The sequence below is a fragment of the Vulpes vulpes genome, chromosome 5, assembly GCF_048418805.1.
Source record: "Vulpes vulpes isolate BD-2025 chromosome 5, VulVul3, whole genome shotgun sequence".
Taxonomy (NCBI): domain Eukaryota; kingdom Metazoa; phylum Chordata; class Mammalia; order Carnivora; family Canidae; genus Vulpes; species Vulpes vulpes.
The window spans coordinates 123080071-123102688 of NC_132784.1; the positions used below are offsets into that span (position 1 = coordinate 123080071).

The window sequence follows — 22618 nt, forward strand, 5'->3', positions numbered from 1 at the left end:
CTGTTTCAGGAGACAGCAAAAAAACAATAAACTTAGTTATACTGTTGGTTCATAAATGCCAAATGCATGATACAGACGTTGGGTGGCTTAACATTTCTGAGAAAATTGGGACCCCCATTAGCAGCGCAGTGGTCGAAGGGGACCTTGAAGTCTACGTGAAATTGAACAAAAAGAAGAGCTCCCTGGTAAGAGGAGCGATAAAACAAAAAAACACGAAGACAGCAAAGCAGAAGTTTGAGGCAGAACTTTGATATGCCCGTGAAGGTGCTAACATAGACAGATTGGATTCTAGAGAGTGTTGAATGCCTGCCTAATGACTTGGATTTCATATTGTCAGTGGGAGCCACCAAAGGTTTTTGAGAATAGACATGAAATTAGGAAAATAGTAATCTGGCTTTTTGTTGTTGTTGTTGTTGTTGTTGTTGTTGTTAAATCACAACTTAATAAGGGGAGAGAATGGGATGAGGTATTGGGAGCCAATATTATGAAGCAACAAAAACTGTAACTAGGGGCGCCTGGGTGGCTCAGTTGGTTAAGCGTCTGCCTTCAGCTCAGGTCATGATCTCAGGGTCCTGAGGTGGAGCCCCACGTTGGGCTCCCTGCTCAGTGGGGAGCCTGCTTCTCCCTCTCCCTCTGTACCATCCCTCCCTGCTTGTGTTCCTTCTCTCTCTCTCTCTCTCTCTCTCTCTCTCTCTCTCGCTTGCTCTATCTCAAATACATAAGAGTCTTAAAAAAAAAAAAAGCTTTAAGGTCATAGCACTGCAATTACAAGACATAGATGGAGGTGAGAGAGACAAAGACCTCACAGAACTAGGGACTGACTTAGTAGACAAGAAAGGAGGTAGAATTAAAAATGACTGAAATTGCCAGGTTGGAAGAGATCAGAAGGTTTGACAATGCAGGGCTATGCATAGTTTCGGCAAATGGGAACTTTCATGCGTGAATGGTGAGAGAAATCTGCACAACATCCTTGGATGCATTTGGCCATAAATGTATAATAATGGAAACCTCACACGTGCTTTGGCTGAAAAAAACTTAGAGGTAATATTTATAGGTGTATACAAACACAAGTTTATTACAGCCTTATTTGTAATGGCAAGAGTAGAAAGGGGCCTGCATTTCAAAAGGGACTGGTTAAAAAACAAAATCACATCCATATAATTAGGTTTTTTGAAGCCAGTCAAACTATAAAAAAAAATAATCTGTGTTCGTTCATGTGGAATAGGTCCCAAGATCTACTTACGGAATGAGAAAAGCTAGGCATTGTGTTTATGGTATTCTTACTTTTATATAAAATGGAATGTGGATAAAATACTTGAACACAGAAATTGTCTCAAGGATATTTCAAAAAACATTAGCTGTGTTTGCCTGTAGGAGGGCCCTGGCAAAAAGGAGACAACTTCAAATGTGTATACCTTTTTATATTCTAAATATACTGTGTATACATTACTTTTCCAACAAAATTAAATCAATTTAATTAAAATTTTTTTAGACTTTCAATCTAGGTGATAGGAAGAATGGCAGTATCTTCAATAGAAACACCCAAATGGAGAAAATGGAAGCTGATCTTATTTGGGGAATTTTTTTTTAAAATGGCACAGGTGTTTCAGAATGCCGACCCACTTACACCACAATTCTCGAGAAACTTTGGCCACCTTGCTCATTCCCAGCCACAGCTGCACTTGACCTATGCTGTGTAAACAGGCCAGCAACCTGTGGCCTGGTATAGGAACAGGATCTTGGCCAATCAGTTCTCACCGTTCACAATCTGAACTTAGAAACCTAGAGAGTAAGTCATCAAACAGCAAGGTCAGAAACTGAATACCTTGGGATATGCTTAGGGAAGGTCTTATAAGAATAGGAATTATAAAGAATCTGGTTGGTTAGTCCAAAGTCACTAACCAGTCATGCAGACATATGTAGAGATGTCACTCTGTAACCCACGTGGCCATGAGAGAAGTGGAGAGAATCCCTTTAACTGAGAACTGACTTAGAACTTTTCAGGACAGGTTTGGCCGGCATTTAATCCATAAATAAATTCTGCTTTTCCCCGAAACAGAATAGGTCAGAATAAAGAGCCTGGGCTCAGAAGTGAGAGATGAAGTTTCAAACGCCCGTTCCATTCATTTCTTACTCAGGATGTCACTTCAGCTCTCTAAGCCTTGGGTTGTAGAATTAGGGTACCGCATGTTACGCTTGCTCACAGAAAACAAAATAAGAACTGGTTAAACAAACAATGGATGATTTCTGGACCCTTTGCTTCTTTACCTCCTGTCTCCTTAGGCTCTTGCCCTACTCACTAACCACCTTTACTCTGGGTAAAGACATGAGGGATGAAAAGAAAGCCAAAATACCATTTTCAAAATGTATTTTCCTAGTACATTTGTGAAGGTTGGAGTGAGATTTTTAAACCAACAATTCAAAATGGGTTTCAGGATTATCCACCTGTTTCATATTCACGATATCCCTTCCCCCTGTCACTCAGTTAAAAGTAATGCTTCATATCTGTGTAGAAGTTCTGACTTTCAGAGCATTTTTGCGACTGTTCTCTTATGAAAACTACCTTTGTTATGGCTTACATGGCATTATAACTCTTTGTGAGTTCTTTTTAACAATTCTGGGAGGCATTTTGACGTCATTGTCCTCATTAATAGATGAAAAACTAAATAAAACATGGGAGTGAACATGACTAGCTCACTTGTAAAAATACAAATGTCAGACGCATATCCAGAACTCACAGGTCCTGAGTTTCCAGCTTGTTGCATAAACCATTGAGTCACAATGCTTTAATACCTGGTGTAGTTTAAGCAAAACTACACATAAGGATTCAAACCATTCCTGAGATTCTTCCAAAGTATTCTCCCAAAGTATTAGCACTTCTAATATTAACTTGTCATTAGAAACATCCCTCAGTTGTCTCTGTACTTTCAAACTAAAGGACTCCTAACTAGGAAGTTATGGGAAATAAAAAGGGAGGGAAATTCTTCTCTAATTTATTCCTGGTATCCCTTACTCCCTCATTCCTAGACCTGGTCACAGCAAAAAAGTTGTTGACCATTTGTAATCTGTGAATTTATTTTTGAGGTATGTGGTCCAATAGGGAACTGGGGGGAAAAAGCAGTATAACTTTTTAGTCTAGTGTGGCATAACATTTTTAGAAGAAAGGCACATAAAAATGGAAAGAAGTTTGGAAAGGATGATATTTCTTTAATATTTGATAAGTATTTGTAAAGCTAATATTTCAGAGCTTTTTGACATAAGACTCCCATTTATTCCAATAACTCTATCCTAAGTAGGTAAGCCACATATGATTATCTCCATCTTTCTTTATACATTAGAATGCTACTGAGGCTTATAATGCCTAAGCTTAAAGGAATTTAATGATTTGCTGAAGGTCGTATGGATAGCAGAACTGAACCAAAGCCCAAGTGACTGTATATTCAATGAAAATTTCCCAGTGTTATATAATAGAGGTCAAATAGTGCAACAATAAATACTAACTGCAGGTGAATGCAATAATTAAATCCGCCCTCTAACTTTTCTATCTCATATTTCTTATACTGTTTCACTTAACATTCAAAGAAAAATTAAAATTTTACAAGTAACCTCCAAGTCAAGTAGTACCTTAGCATCTAATTAGTGATCCTGCAGCATAATGACATATAATTTCTATATTCCAGAATGGATCATTAACAAGGACCATGAAATATGATTGTACTGTATAAAATCCATTCAGTGTATTGATTGGACTCAGACCCAATTATTAACAGAAAGCCTCAAAACAAAACAAGCAAAAATCCCTTTCATTCAGTGACTGCTAATATTTTATTTTATTTTGTTTTATTTTTAAGATTTATTTATTTATTTATTTATTTATTTATTTATTTATTTATTTATTCATGAGAGACACAGAGAGAGAGAGGCGGGGTCCCATGCCCACATGGGACTCAATCCCGGGTCTCCAGGATCACACCCTGAGCCGAAGGCGGCACTAAACCGCTGAGCCACCCGGGCATCCCAACTGCTAATATTTTAAAGTTAAATTGTAGACAGAGACGAATACTGAATGGTCTCACTTATCTGTAGAATCTATAAAAGGAAAGAAGAAACCAACCTCAGAAAAAGGGATCAGACTTTTAGTTACTAGAGGCAGATGGTGGGGGAGAGGGATTTGGAAGAAGATGGTAAAAAAATAACAAACTACCACTTAATAAGCTTAATTGAGCACTAGGTTTGTAATATGCAACATGATGATTATAGTTAATACTGCTATATAGTACATAGGAAAGTTAAGAAACTAAGTCCTGAGAATTCACATCACAAGGAGAAAGGGGTTTTTTCTTATCGTATATGCAATAATGGAGGTTAGCTGAACTGATTGTGGTAATCATTTCACGATATATATAAATCAGACTATCAAGACGTATGCTTTAAACTTATATAGTGATATATGTTAATTATCTCAATAAAATTAGAAACAAATAGTGATTCCACTTAAATGAGGTATCTAAAACATTCAAATTGATAGAAATATTAAATAGATTGGTGATTGCCAGGGACTGAGAGTAGGGGGATTAGGGCAGTTGTGGGTTTTTTGGTGTTTTAATTCCACTATAGTTACCATACAGTGTTAAATTAGTTTCATGTTTACAATATAGTGATGCAACAATTCTATTACATTACTCAGTGCTCATCATGAAGAGTGTACTCATAATCTCCTTCACCTATTTTCCCTATTTCCCCACCCGCTTCCCCTCTGGTAACAATCACTTTGTTCTCTATAGTTAAAAGTCTGTTTTTTTGTTTCCCTTGGTTTTTTTTCTTTGATTTTTTTTGTGTTGTTTGTGAAATCCTACATGAGTGAAATCCTTTGGTATTTGTATTTCTTTGACTGACTTAAGTGGCAAGATTTAATTCTTTTTAATGTCTGAGTAATATCTACATATATACCTGTACACGTACATTGGTATACCACTTCTTCATCAGTTGACAGACAATTGGGCTGCTTGCATAATTTGGCTGTTGCAAATAATACTGCTATAAACCTAGGGGTGCATATCTTTTTGAATTAGTGTTTTTGTATTCTTTGGGTGAATACTCAATAGTAGAATCATTGTCTCATATGGTAATGCTATTTTTAATTTTTTGAGGAACCTCTATACTGTATTCCACAGTGTCTGTACCAGTTTATATTCCCACCAACACTGCACAAGGGTTCTTTTCCCTTCACACCTTTACCAACACTTGTTGTTTCTCCCGTTTTTGACTTTAGCCATTCTGACAGGTGTGAGGTGATATCTCATTGTGGTTTGATTTGCATTTCCCTGATAATGAGTAACACTGAGCATCTTTTCATGTATCCATTGGCCATCTGGATGTCTTCTTTGGAGAAATGTCTGTTTGTGTCTTCTGCTCGTTTTTTAATTGGATTATTTGGTTTTTGGGTATTGAGTTGTATCAGTTCTTTATATATTTTGGATACTAGCCCTTTATTGAGTATGTCATTTGCAAATATCTTCTCCATTTAGTGGTTGTCTTTTAATTTGGTTCATTATTTTCTTTGCCATGAAGACACTTTTTATTTTGATGTAATCCCAATAGTTTATTTTTGCTTTTCTTTCCCTTGCTCCAGGAGCCATATATACAAAGGTGTTGCTACTACTGATGTGAGAGAAGTTACTGCCTGTGCTGTCTTCTAGGAGTTTTGTGGCTTTAGGCCCCACATTTAAGTCCTTAATCCATTTTGAGTTTATTTTGTGTATGGTGTAAGAAAGTGGTCCAGTTTCATTCTTATGCATATAGCTGTCCCTTTGTCCCAACCACTTGTTGAAGAGACTTGTCTTTTTCCAGTTGCATGTTCTTACCTCCTTTGTCAAAGATTAATTGACAATATAATCATGGATTTATTTCTGGATTTTCTGTCCTGTTCTATTTTGATCTGTATGTTTATTTTTGTGCCAGTACCTTACATTTTGATTACTACAGCTTTGTAATATAACTTGATGTCTGGAATTATGATGCCTCAAGCTTCACTTTTCTTTTTCAAGATTCCGTCTGCTGTTTAGTGTCTTTTGTGGTTCCATACAAATTTTAGGATTATTTGTTCTAGTTATGTAAAAAATCTTGTTGCGTTTTTTATTGTTGTTGTTTTAAGATTTTATTTATTTATTTATCTGAGAGAGAGCACACAAGTAGGGGCAGGGGCAGAGGGAGAAGAAGAGAATTATGAGCAGACTGCGCTAAATGTGGAGCCTGACCCAGGGCTCAATGCCAGGATGCTAAGATCATGACCTGAGTGGAAACCCAGAGTTAGACATTTAACCAGTGGAGCCACCCAGGTGCTGTGCTGTTGGTTTTCTGAGAGGAATCGCATTAAATGTGTAGGGTATTTTGGGTAGTATAGAAAATTTAAAAGTATGTGTTATTCCAATCCATTAGCATGGAATATCTTTCCATTTCTTTGTGTCATCTTCAATTTCTTTCATTAGTGTTTTCTAGTTTTCAGAGTACAGAGCTTTCACTTCTTTGGCTAGGGTTATTCTTAAGTATCTTATTATTTTGGTGCAGGTGTAAATTGTAATCCCAACTGTAAATGAGATTGTTTTTTAATTTCTCTCTGTGTTGCTTCTTTATTGGTGTATAGAAATGCAACAGATTTCTGTAGTTTGATTTTGTATCCTGCAAACTGATTTTGTCTATCAGTTCTAGCAGGTTTTTGGTGTAGTCTTTTGGGTTTTCTGTATAGAGTATCATGTCATCTGCAAATAGTCAAAGTTTTACTTCTTCCTTACCAGTTTGGATGTCTTTTATTTCTTTTTGTTATCTGATTACTGTGGCTAGGAATTCCAGTACTATGTTGAATAAAAGTGGTGAGAGTGGACATCCCTGCGTTGGTCTTGACCTTAAGGGAAAGGCTCTCAGTTTTTCACCATTGAAGGTGATGTTGCCTATGGATTTTTCATATATGGCCTTTGTTATGCTGAGGTATGTTCCCTCTAAACCTATTTTGTTGAAGGTTTTTGTCATGAATGGATGTTGTACTTTGTCCGTGCTTTTTTCTGCATCTATTGAAATGATCATATAGCTCTTAGCCTTTCTCTTATTGATATGATGTATCACATTGATTTATTTGTGAATATTGAGTCACTTTTGCAACCCAAGAATAAATCCACTTGATCATGATAAATGTCACTTGAATGATTTTTTTTAAGTTTACTTATTTATTTATTCATTAAATTTTTCTTAAGTAGGCCCCATGCCCAGGGTAGATAAAGCCCAATGTAGGGCTTGAAACTCACAACCCTGAGCTTAAGACCTGAGCTGAGATGAAGAGTCAGATGCTCAACCAACTAAGCTACCCAGGCATCCCTTTTATTTATTAAGTAATCTCTACACCCAACATGGGGCTCCAACCTAGACCCCAAGATCAAGAATCTCAAGCTCCTCCAACTGAGCCAGTCAAACACCCTGTGAATGATTAAAGTATTGTTGAATTTGGTTTGCTATTATTTTGTTAAGGATTTTTACATCTATGTTCATTAGAGATATTTGCCTGTATTTCTGTTCTATTGAATGTCTTTATATGGTTTTGATATCGGGGTAATACTGGCCTGATAGAATGAATTTATAAGTTTTCTTTCCTTTTCCATTTTTTGGAATACTTTAAGAAGAATAGGTATTAACCTTTCTTTAATGGGCAGTTCTCATATTAATTTTTGGTACCCCTATGGCTCCACAAGCCCTATACTCTGTTTTCTCATTCCTAGAGAAAATAGGAGTTACCAAGTTTGAACCCACTCACTGTCTCCGCTCTCCAAATAAAATTTGGAAATCATAAATTTACCTTATATCTATTTGTTTCTTTCTATTATTAGGATTCTTAGTCCTTTCCAAGGCTAACCTCTCTCTTTGTTGAATCTTTTCTGCACTCTTTTTTATCTCTTTCTAATTCTGTTGTGCAGATGCCTCCTCTCCTTTATCTGTGTTCAGCCTTTCCCTCTCCACCGACTCTCCTTATTCTACAAAATGCTCAAGACTCCCATGAGCTACTACACTGGCCCATCTATTGCAACCCATAACAGTGTGACTACTGGCACACTTCTATATGGACTCCCCACTTGCCAGATCTTTTTTTTTTTTTAAGATTTTATTTATTTATTCATGAGAGATATATATAGAGAGGCAGAGTCACAGGCAGAGGGAGAAGCAGGCTCCCTGTGGGGAGGTTGGTGGGGGACTCGATCCCAGGACAGGACCCCGGTACCCCCCCGCATCATGCCCTAAGCCAAAAGCAGGCGCTCAACCACTGAGCCGCTCAGGCGCCCCCTACTTGCCAGATCTAATGAGCTCTTAGTTTATATCCTACTTGACTGGTCTGGGTCATCTGACCCTTTTTGAAAAATACCCTTCCTTCCTTAAATTTCTCCCTTTGGTTTTATTTTTAATGTGATGTGACATTGACATAGCATAAAATTGACCATTTTAAATTAACAATTCAATGACATTTAGTACATTCACAGTGTTGTGCATCCACCACCTCTATTTAGTTCTAAAATATTTTCATGACCTAAAAGGAAACCCTGAATCCATTAAGCAGTTACTTCCTACCCCAACCCTGAATCCATTAAGCAGTTACTTCCTACCCCTCTGCTTTCCCCCAAATCCTGGTAGCCAGTGATCTGTGTTCTGTCTCTTTACTTATTCTGGGTGTTTCATATGAATGGAGTCAGACAATTTAGGACCTCTTGTGCCTGGTTTCTTTCATTTAGTGTAATTTTTAATTTCTTTGTTTTCATCTCAAATTCTAATAGTTTGCTTTATATGCTTCAGATTTTATTTAGGTAACTAAACATTACAGAGAGAATTGAGATGCCTTTGTTGTCCTTCCCTTTCCTCCCTCCCCAGAAATAACTAGTATCTGGGATTTAGAATTTTTATTGAGATGTTCAATTTTTTCTTAAGATTTTATTTATTTATTTATGAGAGACACACAGATAGAGGCAGAGACACAGGCAGAGGGAGAAGCAGGCTCCCTGTGGGGAGCCCGATGCGGGACTCCATCCCGGGTCCCCGGGATCACCCTGAGCCAAAGGCAAGCGTTCAACCACTGAGCCCCGCAGGCTCCCCCTGATGTTCACTGTTACATTGAGTGGTGTCTTGCCTTGTTAAACTATGGTTTTAAAAAAGTGACTTAAAGTTTACTATCTGGGATTCTGTGCTCAGCGGGTAATCTGCTTCTCCCTCTGCTTCTCCCCCTGCTCACGCATAAATGCACTTACTCTCAAAAAAATGAATAAAAAATTTTACTCTCTTAATTATTTAAAAATGTACATTTCAGTAGTGTTGAGTATATTCACATTTTTGTGAAACATTTCCAGAACCTTTTCATCCTGCAAAACTGAAAAACTATACCTATTAAATAACAACTGCCCTATTTCCCTTATAGCCCCAGGTAGTCACCTTTCTACTTTCTGTATGTATGCATTTGATTACTTTAGATACTTCAAATAAGTGGAATCATACGGTATTTGCCTTTTTTCTGACTGGCTTATTTTCCTTGGCATAATATCCTCAAGCATGTGACAAGATTTTCTTTCCTGTTTAAAGCTGAATGATCCTCCATTGCAAGTATATACCACATTTTTCCATTTGTTGATATTGTTTCCATCTTTTGCCTTTGTGAATAGTGCTGCTATGAACATACTTATAAATGCATTTGGAGCGGTATCACTCAATCATATGATATTCTGTGTTTACCTTTGTAGGGAACCACCATGCTATTTTGCGCAGTGGTTGTGCCATTTTACATTCTCACTAGCAATATACAAGGGTCCTAATTTATCCATATCCTTGCCAACACTTGTTATTTTCCTTAAAAAGAATTTTTTTGGGGGACACCTGGGTGGTTCAGCAGTTGAGCATCGTCTGTCTGCCTTTGTTACACATCGTGATATCTCAGGGTCTGGGATTGAGTCCCACATCAGGCTCCCTGCGGGGGGCCTGCTTCTCCCTCTGCCTGTGTTTCTGCCTCTCTCTCTCTCTCTGTGTGTCTCAATAGATAAAATCTTTAAAAAAAAGAAAAAAAATTTAATCTTTAGATATCTTTGTGGGTGTTAAGTGGTGCCTCTTGGTTTTGAATTGCAACTTCCAATGACTATGATGCTGAGCATCTTTTTGTATACTTGTTGGCCATTTGTGTATTGGAGACATGTCTACTCAAGTTCTTTGCCAATTTTTTAGTTGGGTTCTTTGTCTCTTTATTATTGAGTTATAAGAGCTCTTTATATATTGTAGATACTAAACCCTTATGAGGTATATGATTTGTAGATATTTTTTCCCATTCTGAATGCTGTCTTCTTTTGGGTTTTAAAACATTACTCTCCTATTTTCCTCCTATCACTCTTTCAAACATTAACTTTATTCAGTAGGTTAATTTTGATTTCTTAGTATAGTGTTAGTCACTGTCTTTGGTACTGGCAGTAAAAATACAAATATTATTTACTATCTGACACCTTTTTATTTCTTTCATTGTCTTCTATATTCCTCTTAATGCTTGAATGTTATCATTCTCCAGAGTTAGGCTGCCTTCTCTGTGGAGGTTTCCCACCTTTTTGTTTCAGAAAAAGCCATATTTAACCTTCAGGTCCCAATCTGAACATTAGTCCTCTGGGAAGATTCTCTGATTTTACCAGACAGAACCAGGTGCTCCTTCCTTGTTCCTGTAGCAGTTTATACATTTAGCACAATATTATAATCTTTACAATGCTTGTTTATATATCTAGGATATGAGCTCCTTAATGTACATTATCCTCATAGCTAATAAATCTTTACTGAGCTCCTAGTAAAAGTTCGGCACATAGCAGTTATTCAACAAGTATGGAATGAATTATCAGGCCCTGTATTTTTAAAACTTTACTGTGAAAAATTGTAAATTGATATAAAAATAAGGAGAATAGTGAAATGAATCACCATTCTTCATTAATCGGTTCTGACAATTATCAACATAAGGCTAGTCTTGTTTCCTCTAACTCCCTCCAATTCCCTCTCCCCACAGGATTATTTTGAAGGAAACCTCACAGAAGTCATTTCATTCCTAAATATTTTTGTAATATTTTCAAGAGAAAATTTTGGACATTAAATATAAAACTTTAGTGTACCTGGGGTCAAACAAACAGAAACTTTAATTGTTCTTCAGTTTTAAAAGAACTGGACAAATTATAAGAGATGATCTGCAGTCTCAGAGCTTAAAATATTCAACTTTGTAGGTTATAGTCTTAAAACAATTCCAGCATTATCTACTAAATTTCTACACTTGGAAAAACTCAGACAATAAACTGATATTCATTACACTGAACTTAAAGTAGCAAGATCTAAATTATCAAGGAAATAGCGAAAATAAAATATTTTACTTAAGCCAGAAGTATTCTTTTTTGTCGCAGAGATTTTTTAAAACATTTAATTGAATCTTGTTTCACCAGAAAATAAAGCTTCCTTTTATTTACTTACTTATTTATTTAGTAAGCTCCATGCCCTTCGTGGAGCCCAACATGGGGCTTGGACTCACAACCCTGAAACCCTGAGATCAAGATTTGAGCTGAGATAAAGAGTCAGATGCTTAACCGACTAAGCCATTCAGGTGTCCACCTTTATTATATTTAGATATAAAAATGACATAGCTAGAAACCCAAGGTGTTTTTAAATTGTATCACATAATGAAGTAATGTTACAGTTTGTTTCCTGTGATTAAGAGCCTCTTATGGTTTGTCTGCCTCTCTGATTTTGTCTTGTTCTATTTTTTTCTCTCTTCCCCTATGATCCTCTGTTTTGTTTCTTAAATTATACTTATGAATGAAATCATATGGTAATTGTCTTTCTCTCATTGACTTATTTATCTTAGCATAATATTCTCTAGTTCCAGCCACTTCATTGCGTATGGCAAGATTTCATTTTTTTTGATGGCGGAGTAGTAGTCCATTGTGTGTGTGTGTGTATATATATATATATATCTTCTTTATCCATTCATCTGTCGATGGACAGCTGGGCTCTTTCTATAGTTTGATGATTTTGGACATTGCTGCTATAAACATTGGGGTGCAGGTGCCCCTTTGGATCACTACATTTCTATCTTTGGGGTAAATACCCAGTAGTACAATTGCTGGGTCATAGGATAGCTCTATTTTCAACTTTTTGAGGATCCTCCATACTGTTTTCCAGAGTAGCTGCACCACCTAAAAAACATTTTTTTGAGTTCTGTTTCCTACGTGCCCTTTGGGTACTCTGTCTGAAACTTATGGAGGTCTTTTCTGATACATCTCATATTTCTACTTTGCTACTACCCTTGGCCAAGCTGCTGTCTTTTCTCATCTGCCTCTTATGATCTTTGTCTACCTCTCCCTAAAAGTTAGAACAATCCTTTTCAGACATGTCAAGTCATATTCCTCCTCTGCACAAAACTTCTAGTGGCTTCCCATCCCTCTAAGAGACAGGAAATAATATTCTCAGTGGGATTGGTATTGCTCACTAGGGTGTATGTGGCAGATGTTTCTGGGGACGTAGCATTATTTTTTTATTTTTTTTGGGGGGGGGATGTAGCATTATTGAGTGGCATTTAGTGTAGGGGGGCCTGGGCTACTGCTCCATCCCACAAATTCTCTCACTTTCAAGAAGTCTCTCTCATCCTTCATGATATTTTTTAAAATCCGTTTTTGAGATACAATTTATAAATGCAGTTTTGGGGGATTAGCAGTGTAAAATAAAATATACCAGTTTAAGTGTACAGTTTGATGCATTTTGATAAATGTGTATATCCAGGTAACCACAACAATCGAGATATCGAGATATCAAACATTCCCATCACCACAAAAAGTCCCCTCCTGTGTCTTCTGCATGACTTTTGGATGTCCTTTGGGCATTTCTGAAGGTGAAGAGCCTGTTTATAATATCTGGGCCTGGAACCTAACTCCATTTATATATAAATACAAAATATTTTTTGCATGGTTTTAGTGTACACTTGCTTTTCCAGAAATGGAGCTATTATGTAAATCGAGGGAAGATGATACTCCATTCAGAATTTTACCAGAGGTTTGCCATTTTGGAAAATCGTGTCAGAGACTTGCATCAGCATCACTATTTGTGGCACTTGAATTTCCAAGAATACGCTCCTTGGTCAGTCTGCACTTGTAGCCATCACACTTATAGCGATTCTACATAAAGGTGACATATTTCATTCTTTCATGGTGTTTATGTCTGAACATTTACATATTGAAATATATATTATTTGATTATAAATTACTTTCATTTATTTCTCTCATAGATTCTTTCATTTATTTCTTATTTATATTGGTTCTTTTGAAGTTAGGTGTATAGGTAGGTTGTACTATCTGTGAGGTCAACTTGAGGATAATAAAGGAAGAGTACAAAATATTTGTTATAGAAAAAGAGCATTGGGCCTGTCAGATTAGAGAAGCACTGCCCTATGTATTCCGGTCCTGCTTCTCCCCCCCACCCCCACCCCGCCCCACCTCCACCAAGATTACTTCTTATCAAATCTGCTCACTGTTCTCTGTGTTCCCTTTCTGTAGCCACACTGGCCACTGGCTTCCCTACTGTTTCATGAAAGCTGCAGGCATATTAGCCACCTCTGGACCTCTGTCTGCCTTTGCTGCTTGTTTCCTCTGCTGGAATGCTCTTCTATGGGTATCCCTGTGACTCATTCGCTCCTTTATGTGTAGCTCTTTGCTTAAATGCCACCTTTCCAGAGAGGCTTTCCCTAACCATTCTTTTTAAAATTGTACCTCTACCCTCTAGCACTACTCGTTTTCTTCCCTGCTTTATTTGTCTTATAGAACTTATTAGTCTCTGGGTAGACTTTATATTTTCCTTATTTACTTGTTTATTTTTTTGTCTGCCTCCCCGACCACCACACTAAAATGTAAGCTTCATTAGGACAGCTGCAAAATGTGGGTTAGTGCCAGTGGAAAAAAATTATTCAGTTCCCCAGCAAAGTGGCATTTGTTTTGATATGTTACATAGTCAGCTCTGGGCTCCCTTCTTATCTTGCAGCCTGGTGTATTGTACTGGCTTCCACCATCCCTTAGTCATATTTTATAAAGGCAGCAGTATTCCTGGAGTTTAGAATGGTATCCAGCACATAGTAGGTTCTCAAATATTTCCTGAATGAATGAATATATTTAGAACAACAGGAGAAGTGGTTTTGTGTGATTTTTATGTGAAAGTTTGGAGATTTATTTTTACTTTTATATTAATATGCTCTTCTATAGAGTAATACAAAGTATATGACCTGGAGAAGTGCCATTTACACTCCCTTATGCTGTAAAAGTTGGTTGATGCATAATTGGTTCTTTAAAGGCCCTATTGTATTCTTTTCCTCATTAAGAGGATTGACAGCTATAACCTAGTGTTATTTATAAGCTATACCCATAGGCACATTGAAGTGTGTCCTACATATGGTGTAATTAACCTGAGTCTTAAATTGCTTATCAATCATTTGCCCCCAGGTGTCAGAGGCAATATATGGTGTCTTAAGAATAAAACTGGGGAAACATTGTTAATACAAATATACCTCATTGATTTGAGCCCCTAGTATTTCAGAAGTTGAGTTAAACTTGAACTGAGCTAAAAATTTTAACCCTTCCCTAACCCCTGAACAAAAGCAAATTAGTGGTGTAAAGAGGATTATAGGAAAGTGATCAACCCATTTAAGAGAGCAACCTACTTGTAAGCAAGCATTTGAAGTAAGCATTCATTTATTCACCCAGCCAGTATTTATTAAGCAGCTACACATTACAATTACTGCACCAAGCATGAGTCTGGAAATAGAAGGACCAATTAGGTAGAGTCCCAGCCTTTAAGGAACTTACATTATACAAGCAAGTAAACAAAGAGGAACAGTAAAATGTCATGATTGCCAAGATAACAGTCTTATGGAGAACGGAAAGCAGTAGAGGTGGAAGTGTAATGGTCACATCTAACTAACTGCAGAACTGGGAATGAGGCAGAAAAGTCTTTAAAAAGAAAATAACATTGAACCGACTCTTAGTTAAGAATGTGGTTGTGCAGCTGAATGGATGAGACAAAGATCTAGGCATAGAGTGCATGATCTAGAGGTTACAGCAATCTACATGGTCAGTGGAACTGTTTGGCAGGTTTAGAGCTAGACTGCTACTACTGATGGAGGACAGTGAAATCAGGCTGAGTACATGGATAGTCTGATACCATGGACTAAAGAAATTTGAACTTTATCTTGTGGGCAGTGGAGAATCAGTGAAGTCTTTTCAGCAGGGTAATAATATCAGCTTACTTTGCTGATGTGTTAGCAATGGACTGGGCAGGTGGAGCTAGGGAAGGTTAACTGTTACAATAGTCCAGATGAGCCATGATTGAGATCCTGAAGTAGGAATGTAGCAATCAAGATGAAAGGGAGGGAGACAGATTAGAGAAATACTAGAATCTATAGGATTGCTGATTGATTGTAGCAGAGGCATGGCAAGAGGAAGGGTTTAGGACAAGAGTGAGCCAGACAGATGACACAGATGAATCAAAGGAACATCAGCATCCACTGTGGCCATTACACTTACTACATGACCTAAGAGCTTATCTGAGTCTAAATGGGACGTCTGTTACTCAGCTCTGGCTGATTTTTCCATGTAGATAAGACCTGAAGTTTCCTCATCTTCTGATTTTTAAAGAGAAGCTAAACCTGTGTTTTTATGGGAAATGTCCCAGATCCTAATTGTTGGCTCAAAGTTTTTAAAGTGTTGTCTGAATTACATAAAAACAACTTCAGTAAATAAGCAGAGAGGTTGCAGCCTCTCTTCTAGGATGACTCCTGTTTACTAATTTGAATGAGTAGAAAAGTATGGCACCAAACAGGAAAGGGAAAAGGAGAAGCAGAATTAAAATAGGAAAGTGAGAAGGAGAAGCAGGTTGGGAGGTGACGCAGGAAATGTGAATGGTTACATTTTGAACATGTTGAGTTTGAGATGCCTCAACTGAATGCGGGTCTGAAACACAAAGAAAAGCCTGAATTGGAAAATACGGATCTGGGAGTTGTCAGTAAATAGATGGTAGATGAAACTACTGGAGGAAATGGTTCTGCTTATAGAAAACAACGTATGAATAAGATGAAAAGAGAGCCGAGAACAGAATCTTCGAGAACACTGTCGTTTCAGAGGCAGGCAGAGAAAGAGCAGCTCGCAAAAGACAAGAAGAAATTGTCACAGAAGTAGGAGAACTAGAGATCAGTTATGTCCTTCAAGTCCAGAGAGATGAATATATTTTCAGAGCGCCAGATTTCTTAAAGAAGTCAAGTAAGATAGAGTGAAAGAAGAGACAGCGTGGAGGGTGTGTGTGTGTGAGAGAGAGATTAGAGTTGATGGGTGAGGCTTCAACTTTGACCACTTGCTGAGGATGATAGGCGTAACAGACAGAGTTGCACTGACTGATTTGGAGAACACAGAGCCTACTGAGATTCCTTTGGTCCCATTTTGTTTTTAGCAAATTTTGGCCTTTGCTCTTCTCTCCAGTAGAATGCTACCGAGAAGTTTTCTGGGTATTTCTGAAGAAAACTGACATAGGCAGTTAGCAGGAAGAATTAGCCAACTTCCTATAAGGTGAACTCCTGATGGAATCATAGATATCTGAAATAGCAACAAGGCCTGGGATTTGCATAAGCCATTGGGTCTCAACTCTAGTTACATATTAAAATCATCTGAGGAGCTTTTAAAACTACTGTTGCCCTAGCTCTCCTCCAGATCAATTAAATCAGCAGCTCTGTGGATAGGTGTGTTCTTAAAACTTCCCATTTGAGGGACACTGGGTGGCTAGTCAGTTAAGCATCTGACTTGGACTCAGGTCATGATCTTGAGGCCCTAGGGTCTAGCCCTGAGTCACGCTCTGTACTCAGCAGGGAGTCTGTTTGTCCCTCTCCTTTGCCTTCTGCCCTTCCCCCACTCATGCTGTCTTTATCTCTTTCAAAAAGAAAGAAATAAAATCTTTTTTAAAAAGTTCCCAGTTAAAAAAAAAAAGTTCCCAGTTGAGGGACGCCTGGGTGGCTTAATGGTTGAGTGTCTGCCTTTGGCTCAGGGCATGATCCTGGGGTCCTGGGATCGAGTCCCACATTGGCCTCCCCACAGGGAGCCTGCTTCTCCCTCTGCCTGTGTCTCTGCCTCTCTCTGTGTGTCTCTCATGAATAAATAAATAAATAAATAAATAAATAACTTAAAAAAATTCCCAGTTCTACAGTTGATTTCCAAAGCTAAGAATTAATGACCTTGAAGAACTGGAAACACCTGGAACTGCTTGGGAAAAATGGTACAAAAGTAGAGTTATTCCCATATGTACAATAATAATGGTAATTGCTATTATTATTCATAAACTGTATAAGAAAAATACATTTCTTTACTCTCTGTAATACGTTAAATTCTGTGTGGGCTTCCAATCCCACCAGGTTGATGGAAAACTTAAGAGCAATCCTTTAAGCCTCTCCTCCTCCCCCAGTTATACTAGCTTCTGGTATCTTACACATCGCCAAGTTGTCAGGTATTGGCACCTTGTTGCCACAGAAAGAGTTACCACCCCAGTTGTCCATGTGATCACCAGCTTCCAATGATTATTACCTCCTGACATCCACCTCCTTGGGTCACGCCCTCCTCCATCATCTGAGAGTTGGTCTTGTGACAAATAGAATTCAGGGGAAATAGTGGCCTGTGGAGATTTGGAGATTAGGTCAAAAAAGTGAAATTGCCACCTCTGACTTGCTCTCTTGTTCTGGGTGAAGCTAGCCAGCATGCCCCAGGAATACCACAGAGTTGGTCTGTGTGACAAATAGAATTCAGGGGAAATAGTGGCCTGTGGAGATTTGGAGATTAGGTCAAAAAAGTGAAATTGCCACCTCTGACTTGCTCTCTTGTTCTGGGTGAAGCTAGCCAGCATGCCCCAGGAATAGTCAAGCCCTGTGAGAGGTGCACGTGATGACAACCAGGCCACCTGCCTATGGCCAGCACCAACCTGCCAGCCATGTAATGGAGCCATTTTAGAAGTGGATTCTCTAGCCCTAGTCAGGTCTTCAGATGACTGCAGGCATGGCTGATATTTTGACTACAACCTCATGGGGAGACTCTGAGCCAGAAGCACCCAGCTAAACCACTGCTCTGTGAGATAACTGTTGTTATTTTAACCCGCTAAGGTTAGAGAAGTAATTTTCTATACAGCAATACATGCCTAATGCATCATGGTTCATTCAGATATAAACATTGTCTTTTGCTTACACGGTACCCAGGAGCACTGGAATTCTGCTGTTTCATGAGGCACTTTGAGTATGGAAATTTTTGTGGGGTTGTGTATGACCCTGTTGACCCCAACACACCATATAATTATTCTTTCACTGGGATTGTACCTTCCTAGTTTCTGTGCTCTGGAAGCAAGTTCCCCCCATCCCCCATCCTTCATTCATAGCCTAGAGATATTTTGTTTGTCTTGGAGAAATCCTTACCCACCTTTATGGCCATATTTTCTTCTTCAATCTTCCCATTATCTCCAAAACTGTTAGAAATAAGTCAACAAACCTGCTGGCTTATCTGTTTCCTCCCATGTTCTGCTCCCTTCCCTGTGAACATGTAGTGATCTTTTTGAATTTCACGTGCTGGAAAAGGGAAAAGGAATATGAAGGGCAAAAAATTGTAGGTAAATATCTCAAAATATGTGCTACTACAATTATCGATATGTGTGGAGGGCTTACATGCACCAGACACTACACGGAATGCTTTTAGATATTTTATTTCACTGAATCATTATAGTAAACTATGAAGTAAATACTATTAATCATGCTCATTTTACAAATAGGAATTTTGGGTTCAGAGGTCAGACTTTTGATCATTACCATAAATTTTCTGGTGAGGATGAGAGAGGGTGGATCTAAGGATACTCACCTTTGGCTTTGTTTGCTCACATAAGCATGTATGCCAGCCGTAGCTAATATTTATCTATTCATTAAAACATTCAGACAGGCGGTTCTCTGTGCACTTGAAAATGTTAAAGCTGCAGTTCTAAAATACTAACTTAGACTATTTCATTTAGTTAAGTAGTTACGTAAAATAATTGAAATGCAGGATGGATGTTTGTAGATAAGATAATGAAGAGGTTTGTTATGCCACAATAACAAGTTAAAAATATTAAAATGTTATCTCAAAGGTAGACTCTTGTCCAAAGATATGCTTTGTTTGGTGTAGGTTTTTTGGTGGGTTTGTCTTTGATTTTTGGTTTTTTGGTTTTTTGTTTGGTGTTGTTTTTAATTTTAATATCTTTAAGCAGACATACATCCTCCAGTTTCCTGTCTCCTTGGGCCCACCTCTTCATATTATATGTGACCCAACTAATCACATAGTTGGGTTTCCTACCTACCCCTGTAGACATTTGTGTTTATTCCTTTTGCTACAGCAATGAGGAATTACTGGATAATATTTTACAGCAGAGAGAACATGAATGTGTTTGCTTTTCTAGAGAAGACCATTTTGGCTTACTGTGGAGGATGAATGGTGGGGCCACATGGGAAGGGGAGATATGCAGATTAAGAGTCTGAAGGAGCCCAGGGAGAGGGAAGAGTCATGATTTTCAGGTTCCCACTGGATGAAGCATGGTTCCTTCTACCCAAAAGGTCATAAAATTCCCTAGGAAGTATTCTAGAGCACATGCAAAGAGTCCACAAAATGGATATCAGGAATACCTGGATGAGATTTACCAGGAGACTTTTCAGAAGTATCTTAAATGTACCTATAAATATTGTGATGTATTTGTGTCACAAATCAGGATACATGTAGGACATGTTGGAATGTACCAATGGTAATAATGAGATGCACTGTTTATTTTTTTTAAGATTTTATTTATTTATTCATGAGAGACACACAGAGAGAGGCAGAGACATAGACAGAGGGAGAAGCAGGCTCCCTGTGGGGAGCCCAATGTGGAACTCGGTCCCAGGACCCCGGGATCATGACCTGAGCCAGACGCTCAACCACTGAGCCACCCAGGTGGCCCAAGACACAATGTTTAAAATGGGAACTGTTCTGAAAAATCTGGTGTATGTGGTCACTGAATATAAGAATTAGTTTATAGTCTCATTTGGGTTTTCTCTAATCAAAGTTCTCTCTAAATAAAAATATTGATTACCATTAGAATGTGCATATCTCAAGTACAGCTGGTCAATCTGCAGCTGTGGTTGTGCCCCCCCACCCCCACCATTTGTGGTTTCAGTTACCCATGGTAAACTATGCTCCAGAAGCAGATGATCCTACTGTCAGAAGGCCAGTATTACCCCAACACCATATCACGATGCCTACATCATTCACCTCACTTTATCTCATCATCACAAGAAAAAGGGCAAATACAGGACAAGAAGATATTTTGAGAGAGAGAGAGACCTCATTCACATAACTTTTAGTATAGTGCATTGTTATGATTGTCCTATTTTTATTATTATTGCCAGTCTCTTGCTGTGCCTAATATACAGATTAAACTTTATCATAGGTAGGTACGTGTAGGAAAAACAACATATATAGGGCTCAGTACTACCCACAGTTTTGGGAATTCATTAGGGGTCCTACACCCTGTGGATAAGGAAGAAATGTATTTCCTTATTCTCATCTCAAATAATAATTTAAATAATAATTTAAAACTCCTTTCTACCATCCTTTTTCCCCAGAGCTCTAAGTGGTTAACCTCATCAGCTGACTTGACTTTCTTTCCTCTCTTTTTCTGTAGCTCACATTCACTGGAGACATTAATGAGAAATATGTCTAAAAGACAGCAGGAGAGACATGGGTAAATCTCCAAACTGGTTACTCAGATACTAAGTAATCTTAAATCCACAAAAATCTCTTCTATAATCTAAAAATATCTAGCCACTTAAAGTACAAGGTATATATAAGAAGGTATATATATATATATATGTAGCAATGTCTGCCTTGCATTCTGTACATATTACCATATTATCATTTTATAACTACTGTTAAACCTCATTTTATGTTAGAAATAATTAAGTCACAAACTTTCTCAAAACTTTAGAAACACCTTTAACCTACCAAAAATACTGACTGAGATACTACACAGACCGTAAGGGTGTAAAGAACATGATTTCTTCTAGGAGTTTAATAGTTAATAGAGGAACTAAGAAAAAATAATAACATTTATGGTGTCAAATAGTTCTGATAAGTACATACTTTACAAATAGCATGACAAATAGTCCAAATGATAAGGAAGTAATATATTTTTTAATCAAAGGGGCCCAAACAGTATTTGTCAGTAGTGAATACATGCTCATATTCAGGAATGCTTTACTAGATAGTATAATAATGTGTTCATGATATTCAAGTAATGACAATGTAAAGTAGTCTCATTTTTTTGAGGAAATCAAATATTCTATTACCAAATTCTAGATCAAAAAATAATCTATCCATAAGAAAGTCAAATATTGCTCACATTAAAGTCTTTTATTGAGACGCCTGGGTGGCTCAGTGGTTAAGCATCTGCCTTCGGCTCAGGGCCTGATCCTGGAGACCCAGGATCAAGTCTCACATCAGGCTCCCTGCATGGAGCCTGCTTCTCCCTCTGCCTGTGTCTCTGCCTCTCTCTCTCATTCTCTGTGCCTCTCATGAATAAATAAATAAAATCTTTTTAAAAAGTCTTTTATTAATTAAGGATAGTAGATTTTAAAGATATCAGACAAATTATTGTTTTAGCATAATAGCTTTTATTGTAACTTGTATTTTTTCTTATTCCAAAAGTAATACATATTCATGCTGAAAATTAAGGTAAAAATGAGCAAAACATCATGAGTTTTAATATCATAAAGTAAATATTTTGACTACTAATGGTAAACTGGGTTATTTGGACCAATCTTTCTAATAAAAATCACTAAAAATGCTAGGAAAAGTATAAAAAATAAGTTTTTTTCAAAATATTTTATTTATTCACAAGAGAGGCAGAGACACAGGCAGAGGGAGAAGAAGTCTCCCCATGGGGACCCCGATGTGGGACTTGATGCCAGGACTCCACGATCACACCCTCAGCCAAAGGCAGGCGCTCAACCACTGAGCCACCCTGGCGTCCCAAGAAATAGTTTAAAAGCATTGAAAATGTGGGAAAGGTTAGTGAGCACAGAAGCCATTTGCTAAAAATACTTGCTGATCCTTAGCATACTTCACCTTTCATTCTGTTAGCCTTATGAGGCCAAGGGCACAGAAATCAAAGTGCTTGGTCCACATGTCAAGGAGTTAATAGGCAATATGGACTCACACAGTTAGTTGAAGGTCTGAAACAATACACCTTCCTGGTAACGGTAAACTAGAGATAAACCAGTGCCCAGTACACCAGCTTGGGAGACAGAAGTCCTAGTATTTCAGCCTACAACAGTACAGATCTCTAAGGTCGCCCATTTGTACAAAGGTTATTAGTTCTGGCGCTTAAATCACGTCTCTGACCTGTCAATTTATACCATATACCTTAAGGAAATGAAAACAGCCTTGAAACAAACAATGAAAAGAGAACTAATCATTAGATCCCTGTATCTGTTGGGAATAACCTCAGCTCTAGGTAAAAGACCCCA

At 37.8% G+C, this 22618-nt stretch overlaps 1 long non-coding RNA gene across 2 annotated transcripts in view; it reads left to right on the forward strand.

The window, feature by feature from the left end:
• LOC140599102 (uncharacterized) overlaps positions 1-22618 on the forward strand; it is a 77396-nt gene that overhangs the window by 1775 nt on the left and 53003 nt on the right. The gene's annotated exons all lie outside the window — the stretch shown is intronic.